This window comes from Physeter macrocephalus, chromosome 10 (assembly GCF_002837175.3).
Source record: "Physeter macrocephalus isolate SW-GA chromosome 10, ASM283717v5, whole genome shotgun sequence".
Classification (NCBI taxonomy): Eukaryota; Metazoa; Chordata; class Mammalia; order Artiodactyla; family Physeteridae; genus Physeter; species Physeter macrocephalus.
The window spans coordinates 83273503-83297133 of record NC_041223.1 but is presented as its reverse complement, the minus strand read 5'-3'; the positions used below and the strand labels follow the sequence as shown (position 1 = coordinate 83297133).

Sequence of the window (23631 nt, the reverse complement as noted above, 5' to 3'; positions counted from 1 at the left end):
CCGTGTCCCCTGCATCGGCAGGCGGACTCTCAACCACTGCGCCACCAGGGAAGCCCAGAGCTACTTTTTGAAGAAAGCAAAAATAGGGAAAAGCTATTTTCTTTGCCTAAAATCCTCTTATCTTTTTTACTTGTTAACGCCTACTCATCCTCAGGTCTTAGCTTAAACGCCCGAGGCCATTCTTCCTGCCCTGGCATCAAGATCCTCCTCTTATGCACTTTATACTCACCTGTACTCTGAATTGTAGCACACAGCTTGATTTGAGAGAAGCAATTAGTTTGTAATTAGTGTTTTTTTAAAAATCTGTCTCCCAGTACAAATAATTTAAAATCTGTTTCCCAACTCAAATATAAACTCCACAAGTAAAAGGACAATGTCTTTCTTGGTGACCGCTGTTCACCTAGGACCTGATTCTGTGTCTAATCCAGGACATTCGCTCAACACACCTACGATTTTTCACTAAGGAATCGCTGGCCATGCTGCAGAAATAGCTTAGCCCCCGTATGCAGCAAAAATCAAAGCCCAAGTCCCAAACAAACAAAAAGCAAAAGATGTAACCCTGAAATCGAACACTATCACTTACTTGCTAATGATCTGGGGAAACTTAATAAACATTCTGACCATAATTAATCCTTTATAGGAATCTAGCACCAGGTAACGAATAGAAGTATGTAATATGTGTGCTTAGGACATAGAAGGTGGTCAAAAAAGTGTAGAATCAATCCAGTGCTTTTCACTAAAGCACAGTGATGCCTCACTCAATCTTAATTACATTACATTTTAAGAACGTCTTTTCATAAAACAAGTTAAAGACAAAATACACATTTCTGATTCAAGGATGAATTTATTAAGGTGAAAACTAATGATATTTGACAATTACTGATTTTCAAAATTGGTAACTTCAAGTGATCCAAGCTATTTGATGATTTTGTACTCCAAGTATGCATATTTTCTCTACATTTATCCTTGTTATAATCAATGTGAATATGATTTGATGACAGAAAAACTCACCAAACATACTTTCGTGGTCCCCCATTACCAACAGGAAGAGTCTTCACTCCATAGCGTGTTGTTAAGCTGTCTCAGATCTGGCTTCAACCTACATTTTCATCCATATTTTCTAGTCCCCTTTTCCACTCTGAGCCCAAATCCTACCAGATGATTCATTACCTGAATGCATCCTGGACTTTCCTGAGTCTGTGCCTTGGCTCACATGGACCCACTCCTTGGAATTGTCTTCCAACATTTCTATCAAAAGCACTGTCCATCCCTTAAGATCCAGTTCAAATGTTGTTTCTTACTCCTCGTCTATGCCTTTCCCTCCCCCACCACTGCCTTGGATAGTCCTTCTTGTATTAAAGCTAATTTTGGACAGGTTTTTTATTGAGCCAAATGGTAGGTTTCTTAATGGTAGGAGCAACGTGTCAGCCATTTTTTAGCACTCACTGCCAGCTCTGTCCAAGTGAACATCTAGAATAATATCTTTGGTCAACCGGCATACTCTGAAGGTGTACATTTCTGAGTGACACAAAGTGGTGAAAGTCACTAAATACATGTTGAAGGGATGGAAGTGTGAGGATGTTAACAGTACAGTCTGTTTTAGGACATTATAATCAGGTGAAAGGACTGATCTCGGGCACGTTACACTTGGCATCATTGCCGCTTTGCTTACAAGATACAAGATCAGTATAAGTGTGACCAGTGGATCAGGCTTTTAAGAACTATGTATCTATTTAATTCAGAGCTTTTAAATTTCAAATTCAGTGATTTTAATGTATCAGATGTATACTTGATCATAGGGTGGCTTTACATTCTGAATTATCGGTGTTGTGGCTTTTTTAACCAAGTGGACTTAGAAAGCACCGTACTGTGGCAATATGAAAAATCACTTCAACTGAAAAAAAAAAAAAGCTCCTTACTTTTCTATAGCTCAGCCTGTGACCAAACTCTGCCATCATCTGGTTTTATTGTTCATAAAATATTCCCAAAGTACATTGATAATTCACTGAGGGTTATCTGACCTGAGTAAACTTTAAGTTGTACTGTTTCCAAACCTGTGTGTTGAAATGGAATATTTTCTCCTTTGAAAACTAAATCTAAAATGACACTGCACTTGGTTTCTAGTAAGTCTTTATTATTAAATAATTAATACTTAATCATCAGACTTCATAGATTATTTATTTCCAGGGGCATTCTTTCACTCTGGATATACGGAGTGCGTGTGAACCCACAAAACACTCTTTTAGGAGATGCATTTGGGAGTTTCTTTCCAACGTTTGCGAATGACTCACATCGAGGCCAGGTTATTTCCTTCTTTGTCACTTAAGTTTCCCCATTTATAAAAAGCATGTAGAATTTGCCGTGTGTTATTCTGAAGAGCATTTTGATAGCAAGATATACAGACCAAGGTTTTATGGAATTTAAATTCCATGTTATTTGCATTTCAATTTAAAAATTATAAGTAATGAAGTAATTATGGGTTTTAAAAAAGGCCTTGTTTTTTTAGATAGTATTGTCATTGTAATTATAACTGGACCATGAATGGCGAGTACTTCCTTGACAGGCTATATTAAGTTATATGTTTGCTTTTAATTAGATAATGCTTTCTGAAGAAACAAATAAAGAAATATTCTATAAAAAGAAAAACCAAAGGCCTCAATGGTATGTCAAAACAACCCTAAGTTGATTACATAAATGGAAATGAAAATATTTTGAAAAACTGTCAGTGACTCTTGAGGGCTTGATTATTCTCTGCGTGGGCTTTTGTGCCTTGTATTTTTCCATCCACCTACCTATGCTGGGACCATTTCCCTGCCCATTTTCTGTGGAATGGAAAGCAGAGCATGGCAGGAGAAATAAATCTTAATGACGTCCAAATCCTTCCTTTTGGCTACTTGTAAGCAGCTGGAGGAAGTGGCTGAGGGCGAGTTTTAACTGCAGGGACTAAAGTTTGCGGAATATTAATGGTTTTAATTTGTCCACACGATTCCGTGAACGGGGGCAGCTGAAGATTAAGTGAATGACCAATGGCATCCCAAGCATATTTCTGAATGAGAATAATGCCTACCCTCGACTACAAAAATAAGCAGAAAGTGAAAACACCTCACAACCAGGTGGCTTTAAAGTATAAACAAAAATCAGTCTCTCTAATTGGCTGGAGAAGTTGGTATTCTGTTTGAACTTTTCACAAAACCTCAACCTAAATGTCAGAGCCAGGACCTGCCTTTGAAAGAAAATGCTTTGGAGCACTGAGAATTCCTTTTGTAGTTCATTCAAACTTCTCTGAATTGTAAGGTTCTGTCATGGCAATGAGCAAGGAGGAGAAATATGAGGAGGAAGGAAATAAATCCGTAATTTAGAATTTGTTCTAGATCCAGGAGTTAACTCCATTTTATTCAAGAGAGTTTAGTCATGGGCAAACCACAGGTGGTCAGGGGGTGGGTGAACCATGACACATCTGTTTCTCATAGAGCCAGACTGTGCCATTCTAGAGCTCTGACTTTTTCTGAATGAAATACATTCATGTGTGAACATGTCAGAGCTGGTGCGGGAAAAACATGAATTTTCTCTGGCACACTAGACACTTCTGATTTGCTTCAGTGCAACACAGGGGCCCTCTTGTTCCCACTGAGCTCTCCTGGCAAGTCTGTGGTGTTGACAGGGGCTGGTTTTTCTAATCCACTGTGCTCTCCATTATGAAAATCTGTTTACAGGCTCTTCTAGAACATTTGCCTGATTTAATGAGGTTTTCACCCAAAGTAATCAGTAAAAGCATTTTTATTAGTCAGGGGCCTCATATCTCTTGACGAAGGTATAAAGAGCAGCTAAAAAAAACAAAAACTATTGAAGAAAAAGTGTAGGAATTTAGTCATCTCTCAGGTATAGTCGTCATCAGTGCTTCTCAAAATTTAATGTGCCTTCAGATCACTTGAGGATCTTGTTAAAATGCAGATTCTTTTTTAAAATTTTTATTTTTTAAAATGTATTGAAGTACAGTTGATTCACAATGTTGTGTTAATTTCTGCTGTACAGCAAAGTGATTCAGTGATACGTAACTATATATTCTTTTCCATTATGGTTTATCACGGGATATTGACTGTGGTTCCCTGTGCTGTACAGTAGGACCTTGTTGTTTCTCCATTCTCTATATAACAGTTTGCTTAAAATGCAGATTCTGATTCAGTAGGTTTGGGATGGGGCTCAAGATCTTCATTTATAACAGGCTGCCAAGTAAAGCTCCCTGAGCTAGGGACAGGTAAATATAAGAATTATAAAGTAATATGATCCTTAAGAGACCTCAAAATTCATATCCTTGTCTCCTCCTAGGCATGATTACATTACAACACGTCATATTTCATTACTATAATTGAAAGGGTTTGCAGCTCTGCTAGATAGAATCAAGTCATTTCACTCCTGCGGGCAATCACTACGTTAGTATATACAATGTATGGCATATATCACTCTAACATAGTAACATAGTTTAATATAAAAGGATGCTCTTGGGTCTCAATGTACAGTCGTCCCCTCTGATCCTCAAGGGATACATTCCAAGACCCCCAACGGATGCCTGAAACCATGGATAGTACTGAACCCTATATCTACTATGTTTTTTCCTATAAATACATACCTATGATAAAGTTTAACTTATAAATTAGGCGGATGAAGATAAACAACAATAGCTAATGACATAATAGAATAATTATAACAATAAACAGTAATAAAAGTTATGTACAAAAGATACGAAATATCTTATCGTACTGTACTCAGCCTTCCTGTGCTGATGTGAGAGGATAAAATGCCTGCACGTTGAGGTGAAGTGAGTGAATGACGTCGGCATTGTGACCTAGTGTTAGGCTACTGCTGACCTTCTGATGAGAAGTCATAAGGACCATCTGCTTCAGGTGAAGCTGGACCAGGGAGCCAGGATGATGGCGAAGGTTGCGGATCCCAGGCGGGACGGGATGAGATTTCCTCACGCTGCTTAGAACTGGGGTGCAATTTAAGATTATAGATTGTTTATTTCTGGAATTTTCCAATTAATATTTTCGAACCACAGTTTACCTTAGGTAACTGAAACTGAAGAAAGGGAAACTATGGATAAGGGGGAACTACTGTATTATCCGGCTCCACTGAGTCTCAATTTATCATCCTAAACGGCATTTTCTAACTATTTTCCTGATTCTATATGCAAAATTATATTAATGTTACTTTGAAAGAAAAGATAGTGCTCCAAGATTTTGCTTAGATTAAAAAAAAAAAGTGTTTAGCTAATTGTCTCCAAGTAAAAGTTGAAAAGCAAGAGGAAAAAGCAATTGGAAGCATCTTCACTAAAAGCAGTGCCAGCCTTATTTTCTTTTACCACTGCTTCAGATTTAGTTCAATGACAGCTACCCTTAGTATCTGTCAGCAGATCCCAGAAATGGGGGTCGGGGGGGGAAGAATGACTCACCCTTTATCACTGGCACGTCTCCTCTGGTTCATCTGAACTGCCTCCGATGCTTTAGAAAAAGGAAGATGAAAGTTTGACAAGTCTCACTGAGAAAATCATGAGAAGAGAAGAACTGCTACCAAGGAACTCGGTCTTAGGGCAACTAAACAATGCTGCAGAATTTTAAATAAAGTGGCAATCAGAAGCACGGGAATCTCCTTAATGAAATTAGTCTAAGTCATGGATTTCGGGGCTGAGAGAGGGGGCATTCCACAGGGTCTTGTAAGTGGTGTGCCACAGATTGCAGAAAGTTTCAATAATGCCGTTGTTGTGCGTTGAACTGTGTCCCTCCAAAAGATGTTGAAATGCTAACCTTTTGTACCTGTCAATGTGATCTTGCTTGGAAACAGTCTGCAGATGTAATATAGTTCAGATGAGGTCACAGTGGGCTTTCAGTCCTCAGAAGAAGAGAAAAAATTTAAAGACAGAGACACAGAGATACACAGGGGAGACAGAGGGAGAAGAGCCATGTGATGACAGAGGCGGAGACTGAAGTGATGTGCTACAAGCCAAGGAACGCTGAGGATTGATGGGAATCTCCAGAAGCTGGGAAGAGGCAAGGAAAGATTCTTCTCTGGAGCCTTCAGAGGAAACATGACCTTCCCACACCTTGACTTCAGACTTCTGGCCTCAGAACAGTGAGGGAATACAATTCCGTTGTTCTAAGCCACCCAATTTGTGGTAATTTGTTATGGCAACCCTAGAGAACAAACACAGCCACATCCTTTAAGAAGAGTTGGACATTCACTATGACTAGCATCAAGTCAGCACCTAGTTTTTATCTCCAAAAGTTGCTTTAATTCCATAGCAAAGTATTAACTCAGTTGAAAGAGAGCACGGCTGCAATTCTCCCATTAAGAGAGGCTAAAATGTAGTAAAACTAAGGAAAAGTCGCAAGTACCCTGACCGATCCTGGCCTTGATTGCTGAACCGTGGGGGGAGTGTCCGGAGACTGTAGAGTGTGACAGTTACACCCAGTTGACTGAAACACTCAGTCTAGTCTTTTGTTGATCTGATACTATGATGCATTGCTAAGTCTAGACAGCACAATTCAAGCAATTAAGATCAGAGGCGACAGGGGCTTCCCTGGTGGCACAGTGGTTAAGAATTCGCCTGCCAATGCAGGGGACACAGGTTCGAGCCCTGGTCCGGGAAGATCCCACATGCTGCAGAGCAACTAAGCCCATGCGCCACAACTACTGAGACTGCACTCTAGAGCCCGCGAGCCACAACTACTGGAGCCTGTGGGCCTAGAGCCTGTGCTCCGCAACAAGAGAAGCCACCGCAATGAGAAGCCCGCGCACCACAACAAAGAGTAGCCCACGCTTGCCGCAACTAGAGAAAGCCCGCACGCAGCAACGAAGACCTGATGCAGCCAAAAATAAAATAAATACAATAAATTTATTAAAAAATAAAAAAAGATCAGAGGCGACAAAAGTATAAAGGAGCCAATGATTCCTCACTGGATCTTTCCAGCTTTAAGGAGCCACTGTGCACATAGAAATAGGCACACTTTCCAAAATCCCTCTCACTGCTAGGCTTTTAAATGGCAAAGCAATAAGGCAAAGTGCAGGAGAAACGGAGACAGAAAAGCTGAGTCACTAGAGTAAAAGGTACTGATATTTTAGCAAAAACAACATAAATGTGCTCATTAAGAATAGCCCAGAAATCAGAATTTCTGTGTTGAATTTTTCTTCTCTGTATTTTAGTTCATCCTTTCCTCTCCGTAAATCCATATCCCTCCCATTTTTCAATATCCAGTTCTTAACTCATGTTTCTCTGAAAAATCTTCCCCAGTCTCGCTATAGGACGCCTTAGCAAGTACGGTGACCCTGTCTTTCTTACTATTTTTTCTAATATATGCGTATATATATTTCTAGTATATATATAACATATATATTATAATACCTTTCTAGTATACATTAATATATTTATATAATATACATTAATGTATATTATATACATTATATATATTTTCAATATATATTTCTAGTATATCTATAATATATATATTTCTAGTATATATATTATATATATCTAGTATATATATTTATATATATGCACTATATAATATATATATATCTACTGTATATATATATATATACAAGATGTTCCTAATATAATGTTTCTAGTGTATATATATATTTTTTTAGTATATAAACATAAAATATTCCTTATATATTACATATATATTTCTAGTATATTTTATATATATAACATATGTATAAAATGTTCCTAATAACTGTGTATATGTCTCAAAAAATGTATCCTGATCTTTATTTATTTTATATGAGAGCATCTTCTCTTCTCAAATCTTGGGTGCACATATACATAATTCAGAGTAGAAAGTTACATAATGGTCCTCCCTACCATTGCAAGACAAACCTAATTTCTTCACTCAATCAACTGTCAGGACGAACAAGCTCCAGTTCCAGGATAAAATACCTGCGATAATCATTAGGGCCCATCACTGGTCACAGGTGTGCCTGACCCCCTCCTTCCAGGCCTCCGGTGGACCGGACTTCTCCACTCCCTGTAAAGTGCGGTGAGGCCTTGGACTTGCTTTGGCCAATGAACATGAGCAGAGTCGGTGGCGTGTCCTGTCTGGCAGGAAGGCTTAATCGCCAGGACATAATTGCTGGCAGCCTCCCCTCGGCTGGTGGTTGTGGAAGCACAGGTTGGCTGAAGCATCTGTTAGCCTGGGCCTCGCAGGGCATAAGGAGCCGACCAAGCTCCTGCAGACCAGCGGGAGAGAGGGAAACAAACATCTGCTCTTCGGGCCACTGAGATCTGGGGCTTTGATTTTCTTTTGTTATTGCAGCAAAACCTGGCTTATCACGAGGGCAGCAATAACAACAATTCATACTACATCCAATACTTTATTTTCATTTCAGTTAGGACTTGTCCATGAGATGGGCAGGGTTCACTAGACAGAAGGTTAAGACTACAGCCCTGGTAAGAATACAAAGCAGAAAGCTGCATCCAGCTCCAGCCTTCTCTCCTTTATAAGCTGCTTGTATTAGATACAAAGTGAACACAAGCATAGCCTAATAGATCCTTAATGCTATCTGGATTTTAAAAGGGCACATGTTTATTGCAGCATAACATTGGTATGGTCACTACTAGAGACGTTAATAAATTGAATTTATGAAATTTTCATTATGCTCTGTTTTCATCCATTATATTCTATAATGAAAAATGAAAATAAAATGGGCTTGTATTTACAACAAATTTATTTTAAAATTCAAATTATGAAGCTGCATGGTAATGTTAAATTAAATTCTATTAAAATTCTATTAATATAATTAAATTACATTTTAATGACTAAAATCATGAAGAATACTGAATGAAATACATTATTTATATGATGAAGGAGTTCATTAATTAGATTTAATAACATTTGGACTCATCACCAGTAGAGAAAAACTATAGCTTATTTATTAATGCTTTTATGTATATAGCTACATTTCTACTGCTACTTCATACTTTGATCTTTAATTTTTCTAAGTATTTAATGATTGCTGCGACATGACCTGAGGTCGAGACTGCATTTTAGATCAAGTTACATCTAAAGTGGTCTAAATGATCAAAGGTTTTTGAAGAGTCTTATGCAGAAGCTAGACAGAGTAGCCTTCAACGTGAACAAGTTTAAGATGAAAATGTTACAGGTTGGTTTTGCCGGTGAAAACGTTTTCTATCCCAGCTTTTGTTGACTGAGATTTTTCTCACAGAAGCAAGAATACTTCAGCTTTCTTTTTAGTCACAGTGTAAGGGGCACGAAAAGAAGCAGAAACCCACACTCCCTAGTTTTGAAAGACATCACAGCAGACTTGAGGCACATCAGACAGCTGCACCTATTGGGTACGTATGCTCACTTCCGCATTTGTACTTGACTGAAGTCTCTCACAGACATTCCAGCTCAAGGGCATGGCCTCAAAAGACCTCCATTGGGCTTGTCTCTGAATGTCCCTGTAGTGTTCAAACTCAACTTACCTGCTCACTGAGAATAGTAAAGTTTTTAATAAAATCATTGTGGTAAGGCGTAATGGTTATTGAATTGTATACGAAAAGTACTAACTTATATAAGTAACAAAGCATATCACTGACAAATCATGAATATAAGTAAGCAGATATCAGTTATGTTACCTGGCAATCTTGAGCAGATCATACTTAAGAGAACTGTGGTTATTTATATCCGATGCTGTGAAGAAAGCTGATCTCCCGAAGGACAGCTGATATAAATAGCAATAGAAAGAGGAGCCGGGCAAGTCACATTTGTATACGTGAGCAGATCAAGTAGAACTTCTGCAGCCCTTACGAACTTTGAAAACTATTTCTACGACAGTATTACGACGGCATCTGTTACATAAGGGAAGTTTTGCCACATTACGTTTTAAGAGAAATACAAATTCTTTGGTGACCTTTGAGTTGCATTGCATTAATATTCAAATGACCTCTTACAAGAAAGGATACTGAAGCTATTTTCAAACCAGCCTTCCATCATTATTCTCCCCCAGGGAGATTTCACACTCACCACCTTGCCTCCACCAAATCGCTCTATGAATATTTGACAACCTAAAATTCATCCACAAGCCAGGAACCTTCAGTTGCTTCCCTACTGTATGGAAGCATCTGAGAGCCAGTGTGTGGGAACAGGATGGGTAACGGGGGACGTGGAGCTGGAATTAAGTGGCCCCTAAAATTTCAGCCAGAAGATCATATCCTTCAGAGTCAGCGGATAATGGAGTTTAATTTGTCTACCTCTCCAGCCACTGCCAGACTTCTTGTCCTTTCCCGATGCCCTCTCTAGAGACTCGCTTCAGCAAACTGTATTTGCTTGGGTTTTGTCTTTTCCTTGCTGATCTGTGAGTCTTCCTGAAGAGCTCTTAAATTCTCACTTCAGCTGCATGGGATAAGCCAAGTCTCCTCTAATTTTGTGGCTTTATAGTGTATGTAGGCCCTAATCATGTCTTCTAAGGTACGTTTTCCCTATTCTATAGCTCCCAAGTTTTGAAACTTCAAGTGAGGTCTGCAGATCACCTGGGAACGTGTTAGAAATGCAAATTCTCACCACTCCACCCACCTCTCCTACTACATCAGGACCTGCATTTTAACAAGATGCCCAGGGGATGTATATGAGCATATAGATTTGAGAAATGATGCCCTAAGAGACATCCGGAGTCTTGCTTCCCTATCTGAGAGACTGAGTGTCATTCACCCTGGAGGCTCTTTCTTACAGGCTGCCTCATAAAGGGGGTAGAAAGTTGAGGGGCGCCATCCTTTCAATGAAATCAGTCTTCCTGGTGACTTACTACTGTTAGAAAGGCAACAGAAAAGGAAACATTGCGGGATCTCCTGTGACACTCGAGACCTAAGCCTTGGAGCTCCCTCTGGGAGCCCGTTTACCAGGCAATGCTACATTCAAGCTGCAGCTAAAGTTCAATTCATTCCCAATTCAACGTTCTTGAACATCCCCTCAAGGAAAGGACTAGTGCATCGACTGCTCCACCCAAACTCCCATCACAGACCCTCTTCCCTAACCGATAGAAGACCCAACGCCAGCCTCACATTTTCAAGCCCTTCTGGAAGGAAGCACCTCCACCTGTGGTACCTGGTACAGGTACTGCAAGCCTGGGAATGCAAGCTCCTCAGTCAGAAACATAATCTCCAACGTAACATCATCCCAGAACCATTCCCAGGTCTGCCTCCCCAGAGATGCCCAATTCTGGCATCAATCAAGTCTTGCTTAGAGGACAGGGGAAAGGGCTGGAGGAGGACATGAGAGTTGACAGGATGCAGCAGGTAAGATCCCAGGGTTCTAAGAGAGTCCAAGGTACCAGATGGACCACTAGCTTGCTGATACATTCAGCATACAGTTCTCCTTCCTAAGACTTTCCTTCCATCTGTGTAACTGTGCTCAGAAAAGTCTTCATCCACCGTCGATTCTCTATGCAGAATATCCTCCTCCTCGTGGGCTGGGAAACATGAGTACATTCCAACGATAACATTGTCATGAAGCTGCTCCTTGCACTGGGTCTTTCACTGAGAATCTCATGTGAGCCCTTCAGCCTTGGAACGGTCCTGTTGACTCAGATGACCTTGGCTGGCTGCTTTGTAGTCTCCGGATACAGCAGCTGCCCATGGCAAATCTATCATTAGCAGAGGATGCCCAGTTATTCACTAGTAGGGAAGTTTCGCTCAAGACAAACTGATCCAGGCAACCACTCTGAGTCTCTTTCCTCCTCTCAAAACGATTCAGACTTGGCCTCCCTTAATGTCCCTCCCGCAACCTACTTCACTACAAGACCACTCATTCCCTATGATCAGGTCCTCTTATTCATCTCATGTGTCCAGTGCCTGAACTGGCAAATAAGAGGCACTCAATAAATATTTGTGAACCGAAGGCAACTGGAATGGAAAAACTAGAGTGGGTCTCTGTAGATGCTACTCTATCCAGGGCAGAAATTCAAACTTTTTGAGAAGGCTATGGGATTACTGTAATAAACATTGGGAAAAGCTACTTCTTTGGTAAGTACTTCAGTTTTTTGGTGGCCCACGACTGCTTTCAGTCTGGTGAGACCCGGATCTGAGAACCCAGAGAAGCTGTGCACAGACACCTCGTGACCCACAGAAACTGAGATCATGAACTCATGTTGCCTTGAGCCCCTACGTTTCGGGTAATTTGTTACACTGCAATAGATAACTAATACAATAGCCTAAGCTTATAGCGCTGTAAGTATTCTTAAAATACAAGAGAATTTTATTTTCTCATTTTATAGATTTATAGTGTATGAAGCTGACTCTGAATGACATCAATTCCTGGGACCACAAAATAGCAGAAGAGCTGCTGTGAGAATTAATAGCTTCTCGGGCCCAAGTTCTCGGCTCACTGAGCACACCATCTGCAGCTCCATTGCCTCCTCTGAGAGAGGAACAAATTATTTAGGGGATTTGATGTTCTTTAAATGTTGTGCTTGTAAGAGTGGTGTCTGTATTATCATTTCTAAGGAAGAATAGGTTTTAAAATGAAATTTAGTGGAGCGCAAAAGCTCCGAGTTGCTGTTATGAAATGAAAGAAGTTCAGAATCAACAGAGACCAAGTACAGGAACACCAAACGAGCCGTAAGTGGGAAGGTCATTGATAGAACAGGATGTGGTAAGATTTAAATTTTTCCTTCTGTCTTATTTATTGGTCCCATGCAACACATCACAAATGGTGGCTTCTGTCCTTCAGATGCAGCACTATTCTCAGCATTTTTCAGCAGTTACTCCATGGAAGCACCCACCGGAAAACAGATTTCTACAATCCCCCACAACTGCACTCTTCTCACAATTCTTATATTAATCCCTAATTTCTTTTTTAAAAAGTGTTTTAAATAGACTTTATTTTTAGAGCTGTTTTAGGTTCACAGCAAAATTGAGTAGAAAAGTAGAGATTTCCCATGTAGGCTTTGCTCTCACCCATGGACAGCCTTCTCCACTGTCACCATCCCCACCAGGTGGCCCATTTGTTACAACTGATGGACTTACACTGACATGTCATGGTCACCTAAAGTCCATAGTTTACATCAGGATTCACCCTTGGTGTTGTGCATTCTATGGGTTTGGACAAATGTATAATGACTTGTATCCGCCATTATGGCATCATACAAAGTAGTTTCACTGCCCTAAAAATCCTCTGGGCTCCACCTACTCATCCCCCCTCCACCAGCCTCTGACACCAATGACCTCTTTACTGTCTCCATAGTTTTTCCTTTTCCAAAATGTCATATAGTTGGAATCATACAGTGTGTAGCCTTTTCAGATTAGCTTCTTTTACTTGGTAATAGGCACTGCAGTTTCCTCCATGTTTTTCTATTGCTTGATAGCTCATTTCTTTTTAGTGCTGAATAATATTCCAGTGTCTGCACGTACCACCATTTATTTCTCCATTCTCCTACTGAAAGACATCTTGGTTGCCCTAATTCCTTTTAAAACTCTTTTTTCTTCTGTGCTACCCTGTAATTTCTTGTAATTTACCATGGACAGTAATATAATAAATTCAATACAACAGCAGAACCAAAAATAATTAAGAAAAGTAAGGTTGTCCCTGGACTATGTGAATTGAAAGGCTTACTAGTGTATTTGCATACAGTTTGGGATATACTGAGAAATATTGAATGGCTACAGTTGAGAACCTGAAATGTAATGTAATATTTTGGTATATTTATAGTCATTTACAGAATAACATTATTTCACACACCAGAATATCTGGATCCTGGATGGAGTCTCTGAGAAGTGAAAGCAGGCTCCGGTCCCTCCTCCAGGCGAGGGGATCGAGTCTGAGGGACCTAGACATCAATGTCCTCAGGCCTCGCTTATTGACAGATTATGTTTGCCCTCTAAGGCAGCATTTTTCAAATGTTTTTCACCCAGATTGTAAGTAGTACATTTAATATTCTCCATCTCCACCCTCCAACACAAAACTGAGACAAGTTTCATGAAACAAGTTACCTATAGGTATTGTGATAAAGTAATAACATAATAAAGTCAATATTAAATGTGATTTCATTCATATTTAAATAAAAGAGAAAAAGGACCCCAGTTCAATAATACAAAAACAAACAAGCAGAAACAATCATGCTGTTGTTTATGCACTAAATCTACATCAATCCCGTCTACAAGAGCCACAGGATGAAACCCCTCCAGAGCCCAACCAAACTCCCCATCAGGAAGCTGCTCCCAACTCTGGCCAGTCTGGTGGCTTCCGAAGAGAAAAAACCATCACCTGTATTTTCTGGAAGCCCTTTGAATCCAAAGGCAGAGACTACGTCTTAACTCTCTGTGAGCCTTGTACAAACTGTGCCTTTTGGGGACTATATTTTAACTAATTACTGAGGTGCTTCAGTTCTAAAGAAGAAAAAGAGAACATAAGGTTCAATTCCTCCTGAAAACATTTTAGAGTTAAAACTGCAAGCCCAAAGCAGTGATTTCCAGCTCAGACTTTGCTCAACACTAAGTTGCCTAAAATGATCCTAAAAGGTGAAAAAATAATCAGACTGTACTCACTTTATTCACTTATTATCCCTCAAGGTGTTTTCCTTGCCCCCTCTCAATACACTTAGAGGAGGAAATTTTAAAAAGAATGCTTACTGGTCCTGTCAGGGAACAGAAGTTGCCTCCCTGGAATCTATTCTCCCATCCTCCTTAGTAACAGAATCTCTGTTTTCTTGAGAGCAGCCCCTTGTACAGATAAGGATGGGATGAAGTCAAAAAGAGTAGGGCTTCTGAAAGGTCTTAGAAGAGGGTTGGATCAGCTTGGGGCACATACTTTTGCCCTGTTCTTTGTCCTCATGCCTGAAAAGTGCACATTGGCAGAAGCTTTGGCCGCCATCTTGAACCACGAGGCCAACTTGACGATGGAAATCACACACTATGAATAGTAGCAGAAAAAGAAATAAGGACCCTGGATCACTGATGTTTATGGAATTATCCCACCAATGTTGGAGTGCCAACACCCAGAACGTATGTACAAGAGAGAGAAATAAACCTCTATCTTGTTGAAACTCACTGTTATTTGGGAGAGCTGTTATATGAAGCCAAGCCTAATTGACACAAATTCTTAAATCCATTTCCTTTTCGCTTCTAAATGACAACTGTTCTGTCTTCCAGGGCCTTTCTATGTACATTGTGCTTCGCCTGGTGGCTTTTGCTGGATAGGATGACAACAGCTAGTTAACACCCAGTATGCCATACCTTCTCAACTGTCCCCTCATTTTCACTTAAAACTTTTGTCTGCTTTCTTACAACGTTATCTGTCTGTTTGTACTAATCCTTCAGGAATCTGGATGTAGAGCCAGGGTTAAAACAGCTCCCTTCCTTCTCAGCATCACATATGCTAAGCCATAAGAAGAATGTGAAAGAAAAGTACTTAATGAGAAATATGCAAGAACCATATGAAGGAAACTTTAAAAAGGCTTCTAAAGGACATAAAAGACATCCTGAACAATCAGAAACACATACTATGTTCTTGCCTAGAAAAACTCACTCTAAAGACATTTGTCTTCTCAAAGCTAATTTGTAAATGTAACTGCACCCAAAAGAAGTCAGTATTTTTTTTCCCTAGAACACAGTAAGTTCATTATAAGGTTTATATAGAAAAATAAATAAACAAGAACATCCAGGAAAATTCAGGAAACGAGCAATGAGGAATAAGTAACTCTACCACATAAGACATACCTTAAAGCCTCAGTCATTAAACCAATATGGAAAGACGGCATGCCTGAGTAGAGATAGAAAATTTTTAAAAAGGTTCAGAAGTAGACACCAAAATATATAGAATTTTGGTATATGATAAAAGTAGCATTTCATATCTGTGAAGAAAAAATGGACTATACAACAAGTGGTGTAGACAACTGGGTAGCCATACAGAAAAGAGCTGGGCCTCTATCTCACACATACACCAGAACAAGTTCTAAAAGGATCAGAGACTAAATGTAACAAAACAAACGAAACAGTTTCAGTTATACGTATATACATTCTTTTTCATATTCTTTTCCATTAGGGTTTATCACAGGATATTGAATATAGTTCCCTGTGCTAAACAGTAGGACCTTGTTGTGTATACATCTTTGTATACTTTTTGATGTTTGGGCCATTAAAATATATCACCTAGTCAAAGAGCTAAATAATACAACAAACAAGTGAATATAACAAAAAAAGAAGCAGACTCACAGATATAGAGAGGAAACTGGTGGTTACCAGTCGGGAGAGGGAAGCAGGGAGGGGCAGTATACAGGTGGGGAAACTAAGAGGTACAAACTATTGGGTATAAAATAAGTTACAAGGACATATTGTACAACACAGGGAATATAGTCAATATTTTATAATAACTCTAAATGGAGTATAACCTTTAAAAATTGTGAATCACTATATTGCACACCTGTAACTTACATAATATTGTACATCAACTGTACTTCAATTTAAAAAATAATAAAATAATTTTTTCTCATAAAATAAAGGAAAGACTATGTGTACATATTACTGAGAACTTTACAAATCTGGAGACCTATGTGCTGTCATATTAAAGAAGCATAAAAAATGTCAAAAATAAATCGGAAGGAAAACTTTTTTCTTTCCTTTCCTTGAAAATCCTGATGCCTTCTGAATACGTTCACCGAGACAATAGCTGATACAACCTCCTTTCTTACCTGGCTACTCCCCAGGGAGCAGCATCAGTACCTCAAGGGGTCAAGGGATAGTCCCTTCCTCCAGGGTAGGGAGACCCAGTAATACTGGTCCAGAAGGATTTCAAACTGCTAGGGACCAGTGACTGCTCCATGCCTCTCACTGTCCCCTTGTGAATGCAGTGTCACTGTGACTGTCCTGTCTGTGTCTCACAATTGTGTGTTGGGAGTGTAGGGGTCAGGGGGGTGGAGGAGGATTAAACAACTTGTCTTTTAAACTCACAAGTCTCGGGCTTCCCTGGTGGCGCAGTGGTTGAGAGTCCGCCTGCAGATGCAGGGGACGCGGGTTCGTGCCCCGGTCCGGGAAGATCCCGCGTGCCGCGGAGCGGCTGGGCCCGTGAGCCATGGCCGCTGAGCCTGCGCGTCCGGAGCCTGTGCTCCGCAGCGGGAGAGGCCACAGCAGTGAGAGGCCCGCGTACCGCAAAAAAACCCCCAAAAACTCACAAGTCTCCACATCAGGAGGAGTTGCATCGAGAGCTGATCTAAATTATACAATTCTGGACTTTGAAGCTGATTCCATAAGTTAATGATAATGCTGGGATTTGGGGGAAAGCAGATTATTAGAATTAAGGTGCTTTGTGTGTGGAAGGCTCGTGACTAACTGTGATCTAGAAAGTGGAGCAAGGCAGACTGCACTACTGTTCCCTATGCTACCTGCTTTTCCAGAGCTGCGCCATGTGCCGTGTTACTGTGCAGAAATAGAATCAAAGCACATTTTCTTTTCTCGCTGATGTGCGGCCATGTGACTTGCTCTGGCAGTGAACTGTCGACAGACGTACACAAGCAGAGGGTTAAACGTTCTTCCTGGTTGGGCTCTGGCACATGAGAAGACTATGCTTCGTGTGGTCTGGTCCAAGGAGGATGAAAGACAGGTGCAGCCGACCTGGAACAAACTTGCAATCTAAAGCCGAGTCCAGCCGAGGCAGCCTAGATCAGCCAAATTTCAACCGGCCCAACAGTCGTGCGAAGAAGAAATAAATGCTTCTTGAATGCCCCTGGGTTTACATCATCTACTATCCAGTATTACTGTGGTAACTGCTAGCTAATACACCAACCAGGAATCCGAAGAATTATTGAAGGAGTAACAGTTGTTTGATATTGATTCCAACTTAATTCAGGGGCAATTGTTGCTAAGTCATCGCTATCCGGAATATGTCTACAGAAGTCCAGAAAGATCCAGAAAATTATGAAACCAAGTGGCTGCTTCTCAGAAAATAATGCAGATAGTCTCTGAGAGGGAGGGGCACTGAGGACGGAAATGCTGTAACTGAATTGAAACATGAAAACATTTTCATTTAATATGAAGAACAATGTTTAGTATGAAATAAAAGTCTTAAATGGAAACTGGAAATCATGATCTCAGAGATGCAGTTGACATTTTCTGCACTTATTATGAATTTTGATCCAGATGAAAAGTAGAAATCTCCAGCCCAGGAGCTAAAAGCGACTCTGCGAAGAGCTGCTGCTCAGAACGGCTCTGGGCTCATCCTCCTGCTCTCAGGGCAAGGACCCTGCTGTGCTACGTGAGGACCGAGGGTTTCATCTGCCCACTTCAAGAAAACGTCTCCATCTGTGAGAACTGCATCGCTATGGCAGTTAACCAGCTGATGACTATTCTGAGAAGAGTCACTTTTCCTGCGTGCCTAAGTGTGAGCTCACACCACAGAGCACCAGCCTACCTTCTGTCTCCCTGATGTTAATCCCTCTTTCCCCAGCTCCGTCAGCTCCGGCTGCCATAACATAACGAGTCACCAAGGACTGGGCGGGTCACACACAGACGTTTGTTTCTCACGGTTTGGAGGCTGGAAGTCCACGATCAAGGTGCATAAGTTTAGAGGGCCTGCCTCCTGGCCCTCAGATGGTCGTCCTCTCGTGTTTCCTCCTAGGGTTGGGGGCAGGAGGCCAGGGACCACCCTCTGTCCACTCTCCGAGGGCACTGATTCCATTCCGAGCGCCTCACCCACATGACCTGAGCTCCCCACCTCCACCCTGTACCACCACGTTGGGGGCTAGGATTGCAACATAAGTATTTGGGGAAGACACAGACATTCCACCTACAACATTCTCTAACTTTTATTCCTCACTGTTCTTCCTTTCCTTCAACCACAGCACAGACTTTAAAAGGGTATTACCTATTTTCTGTGTTTATTCAATAACATTTCAGGATCTACTCTCCACCTAAATTTGCTTTCTAATCACCTTATCATCTCCCCATATTTGCAACCCCTGCATTGGCCAGTCACCTTTGACAAGAATTTTAAAAGTGCCCTCTTTATTTTTAACATTGAAATTTATGAAAAGAAGTCATTTGTTGTGAGAAGGTGATAATATCGAAAAATACCTGGATAAATTTAAGGGATCATGCTATTATTATTAAGCAAACATTTTATCAAATTTCTGCTTTTTTTGGATTATGTGAAATGAGAACTTTTATGTACAATGAAATCCATGTGCTGTGCATGTAACTGACGTTGGGAGTAAGGCATTTTTGGAAACTGTACTATCTAAGACGTGATGATGATGCATCCATTTTTGTTTTTAAATAAGCTATCTGATGAATGTATGTCTGATTGTATAAACTATTTTCACTGGAAGATTCAAGTACTTTAAACCGAAATGGATTCTTGCAAAGAATAAAAATAACTAGGTTATACTATCTTTTGTGATTAAAAATAATTCTTATAGGAATTATTTTTCCTACTATAATTATTAAAGAAAAGTCATGTCTCACCACATATACTACTTTTTTTTTTTTTTTTTGTGGTACGCGGGCCTCTCACTGCTGTGGCCTCTCCCGTTGCGGAGCACAGGCTCCAGACGCGCAGGCCCAGCGGCCACGGCTCACGGGCCCAGCCGCTCCGCGGCATGTGGGATCTTCCCGGACAGGGGCACGAACCCGTGTCCCCTGCATCGGCAGGCGGACTCTCAACCACTGCGCCACCAGGGAAACCCACATATACTACTTTTAAATTAATCAGTGAAATTCCTTCGTCGAACTAGCAATCAATATGATCCATCGGTTTTGGGGAAACTTGTGTAAGCATAGGAAAAATGATTGCTACTTGACTTTCATTAAATATATTAAGAATTTATACATTTTTAGAATATATGTTTATATATTAAGAGTTGACTACAACTCAGTGTTATTTTGTCATCAATTAGATTATCATATAACTTGACACCTCATTAAAAAGACTCTTTGAAAGGATAACATGGTTCTTCTATTAGCTGATTTTTTAAATGAATCATGTCTAGGGGGAAAAAAATTCCCTATTTTAGTATACAAATCAATTTTTAACATATTCTTTAGGACAGTTTGTTAATTTCTTCATGGGTGAACTAACATATTATTAGGATTATACTGAGTTGTTTAAATTTGTTGTGTCCTAATGCAACCATGTCTTAAGTAAAACATCTTGTATTTCTTCTCTGAAGTCTACGGTAAGTTAAACTATATATTTTCTATTTGATGTCAGACGCCTCGTTTTAACGGAAGGACCCACACTGAGTGGGCACAGACAGACATTCTGTGCAAACACGAGCTTTTGCCTATTCACAGACCACTGGTCATCAAGTCCATAAAGTAACAGGGGCTTTGTTTAGCCCCGCCTCTCACTTCTCAGCGGTGGCTCTCATGCCTGGTGGTCAAACAGGAAAATGCAGGTATACATCTCTCCACTCAGCAAACGTTTCCCACTTTGTCAAATGACTTCTCCATTTCTCATTTAACATCCACCTCTGGGGCGTGTGAGCGAGTCCAGGGTCAGACTGCCTCCCTAGAGCAAAAGGAACATCTCTCCACTCAGCAAACGTTTTCCACTTTGTCAAATGACTTCTCCATTTCTCATTTTACATCCACCTCTGGGGCGTGTGAGCGAGTCCAGGGTCAGACTGCCTCCCTAGAGCAAAAGGAACAGTTCTCCAAGACACTGGGCTACCAGGCAAGGCTTCCAGGGAAAGCCTGCAGCCTCTTCTGTATTCTAGCAAGAACACGCAAAGACAGACTGTCCCACAGGTTTTAGGGGAAATTCCCAGTTGTCTTTTAGGTAAATTTAATCCCCTATATTATTTACAAAATTAAGTCTTTCTGTGAATAATAGAGGCCAAAGGAAAAAGAAGAGAGTTAATCTTTCTTTGCTTTAAAAATAACAAATGACAAGGGGTGAGTTCTGAGACATCTACTTAGTACATTTGAGTATACTTATTCTTTTCCTTTATAAAAATTAGTTTCATTTTCCCTACCATTCTTGTATCAAATATCCTTGATGATATGGAGCTATTTATAAAATAAATAAAAATGACTAATTCCAAGTCTCTCTAAAACAATTAGAGGGCAACCAAGGAGAAAATATCTATACAAATGATATACACATGTATAGAGACAAAAGACTTGCAAATAAGCCTGAGTTTCTAAATAAGGAATCACATCAAAAGAAACTCAATTACTTAAAAATCATATTATAACATTAGCAGACAAAGGAAGTGCAGAAGATGTAATAGACCTTAATTTCAGCATAGGAGCTCGGGAACTTGCATTTGAAACATGAATTCAAATGAGCTGGGATAGGAGAGCTCTCATCCGAACGAAAATAGCAGGAAGGGCTGTAACAGGAAGGTAATGATGAATGGCAATGTATTGAATCACAGATTTTTTTCTTTTTTAAAAAAAAATGATTCTAAAATCTAATGTATTCAAAGTACTTAAAATACCAAAGGATTCATATGATCACCTGAGATAAAAGAAAGAGAAGGAAGGAAGAAAGGAAAGAAGCCAGAACAGGATGGAGAGAGGCAGGCTCACTGTGGTTGGAGCACCGCTCTGACAGCAGCCCTGCAAGCCTGCGGGCCTCGCGCTCCATAACGCACGTGGTTGCAAAGCACGGCATCGGGTATTAGATAGATTCTCAGGTTTCTTCCTCCCGTGTCTCATATTATTGCCATATAAAGTAACAGGGATATCAAGATTTATATTATGGAATAAGAAGTAAAAAGAAAATTAAATACTGATTAACATGGTTACCATGTACTCAACTCTTACTATGTTCCAGGTGCTGTGCTAAGACTTTAAATTTATCACCTTTACTTATTCCTGAAAACCAGTTTTAAAAGGTAAATACCATTATCATTCCCATTGTACAGATGAAAACACTCAATTCCTTTTTCTTAAATTTTTATTTTATATTGGAGTATAGTTAATTTACAATGTTGTGTTAGTTTCAGGTGTACAGCAAAGTGATTCAGTTATACATTTACATATTTATCTATTCTTTTTCAGATTCTTTTCCATTATAGGTTATTACAGTGTACTGAGTAGAGTTCTCTGTGCTACACAGCAGGTCCTTGTTGTTTATCTATTTTATATATAGCAGTGTGTATATGTTAATCCCAAACTCCTAATTTATCTCTCCCTCCACCTTTCCCCTTTGGTAACCAAAAGTCTATTTCTTTTCTATTGAGACAGCCAGTAAGTTGTGGAGCTAGAACTGAAACAGTCTGACGCTCCTTTTGTTATATCACTTTGCTATTATTGTTGTTGTTGTTATTGTTGTTGATTGATTGAATGATGGGTCATCATGTTCACTTTCATGGAGTTAACAAGTAGAGAAACAAAAACACAAACACATTAAAATACAGACAACGTGGTTGAGTAGCTCTTCAAGGCAACAGTCAGAGATCTACTGAGAAGTAATTCACAGGGTCCCCAGCACATGCGGGGGCCTTATTCTGATTCAACCAGTTCACTTCTATACGGAGTATCTCTCAACTTCACAGCCCTACAAGGTTGATTCCAACAAAGACACTGAGATAGAGAGTTTAAGAAACTTCTCCAACGTTAGAATCAGGATTTAAACCCAGGTTCTCTGATTTGAGAGATTTTTGCACTAACCACTCCTGGGTGGAGATTTTCATAACTGGACACACGGATCCCAAATGGCTTAGGACTCCAGAGAAGGGAAAGTCTCTCTTGGATGGGAGGGCAGAGGAAGGCTTTTGAACAAATAGGAGAAAGGATTTATTCAGAGCTTTGAAAAATTAGCTGAACTAACAGATGAACAAAAAAAGGGTGTGCCTGGAGGAGGAAAGCGGGTAGAGCTCAGAGATGCGAAAGCACAGGCCAGTCCAGGGAAAGTGCAGGGACCAGAGAGGGAGGAGCGAGGGCATGAAAAGAGGGGCACTTGGAAAAATAAAAGGATTGGTTTTCTATTGCTGCTGTAGCAAATTACCACAAACTTACTGGCTTAAAACAGCACAAATCTGTGTTTTATAGTGCTGGAGGTCAGAAGTCAAAATCAGTCTCACTGGGCTGAAGTCGAGGTGTCAGAAGGGCTGGTTCCCTCTGGGGCTTGGAGGGGAGAATTGCTTCCTCTGCTTTTTCAGCTACTATAAGCTGCGTGCCTTCCTCGGCTCAGGACCCCTTCCTGCCACCTCTCCCGTCTCCTGCTTCTGTCCTGACATACTCACTGGTCCCCCTAACTCTCCCAGGTAAAGACCCTCGTGATTACACAGGCCCACGCGGACAACCGGACAATCTCCCCATCGCAAGGTCCCTAATATAAGCGCACCTGCAAAGTCCCTTTGCCACGTAAAGTACCCTATTTCCAGTTTCTGGATATGAGGACATGGACATCTGTTTTTAATTGGAGTATAGTTGATTTACAATGTTGTGTTAGTTTCAGGTGCATAGCACAGTGAATAAGTTTTATATATATATATATTCTCTTTCTCTTTTCAGAATCTTTTCCATTATAGGTTATTGCAGAATACTGAGTACTGAGTATAGTTCTCTGTGCTATACAGTAGGTCCTTGTTGTTTATCTATTTTATATATAGTCTTTTTTTTTTTTTTTTTTTCTACGCGGGCCTCTCACTGTTGTGGCCTCTCCCGTTGCGGAGCACAGGCTCCGGACGCCCAGGCTC

General features: G+C 40.3%; 1 protein-coding gene and 1 long non-coding RNA gene across 4 annotated transcripts in view; both read right to left on the bottom strand.

Moving 5' to 3' along the window:
- Positions 1–23631, bottom strand: part of KCNQ5 (potassium voltage-gated channel subfamily Q member 5) — a 616346-nt gene that overhangs the window by 488541 nt on the left and 104174 nt on the right. The gene's annotated exons all lie outside the window — the stretch shown is intronic.
- Positions 8–6686, bottom strand: LOC114486992 (uncharacterized). Its single transcript, XR_003681551.2, has 3 exons — positions 5802–6686; positions 5450–5498; positions 8–4987 (listed from the first exon to the last, which is right to left on the bottom strand). It is a non-coding gene; the product is annotated as an uncharacterized lncRNA (long non-coding RNA).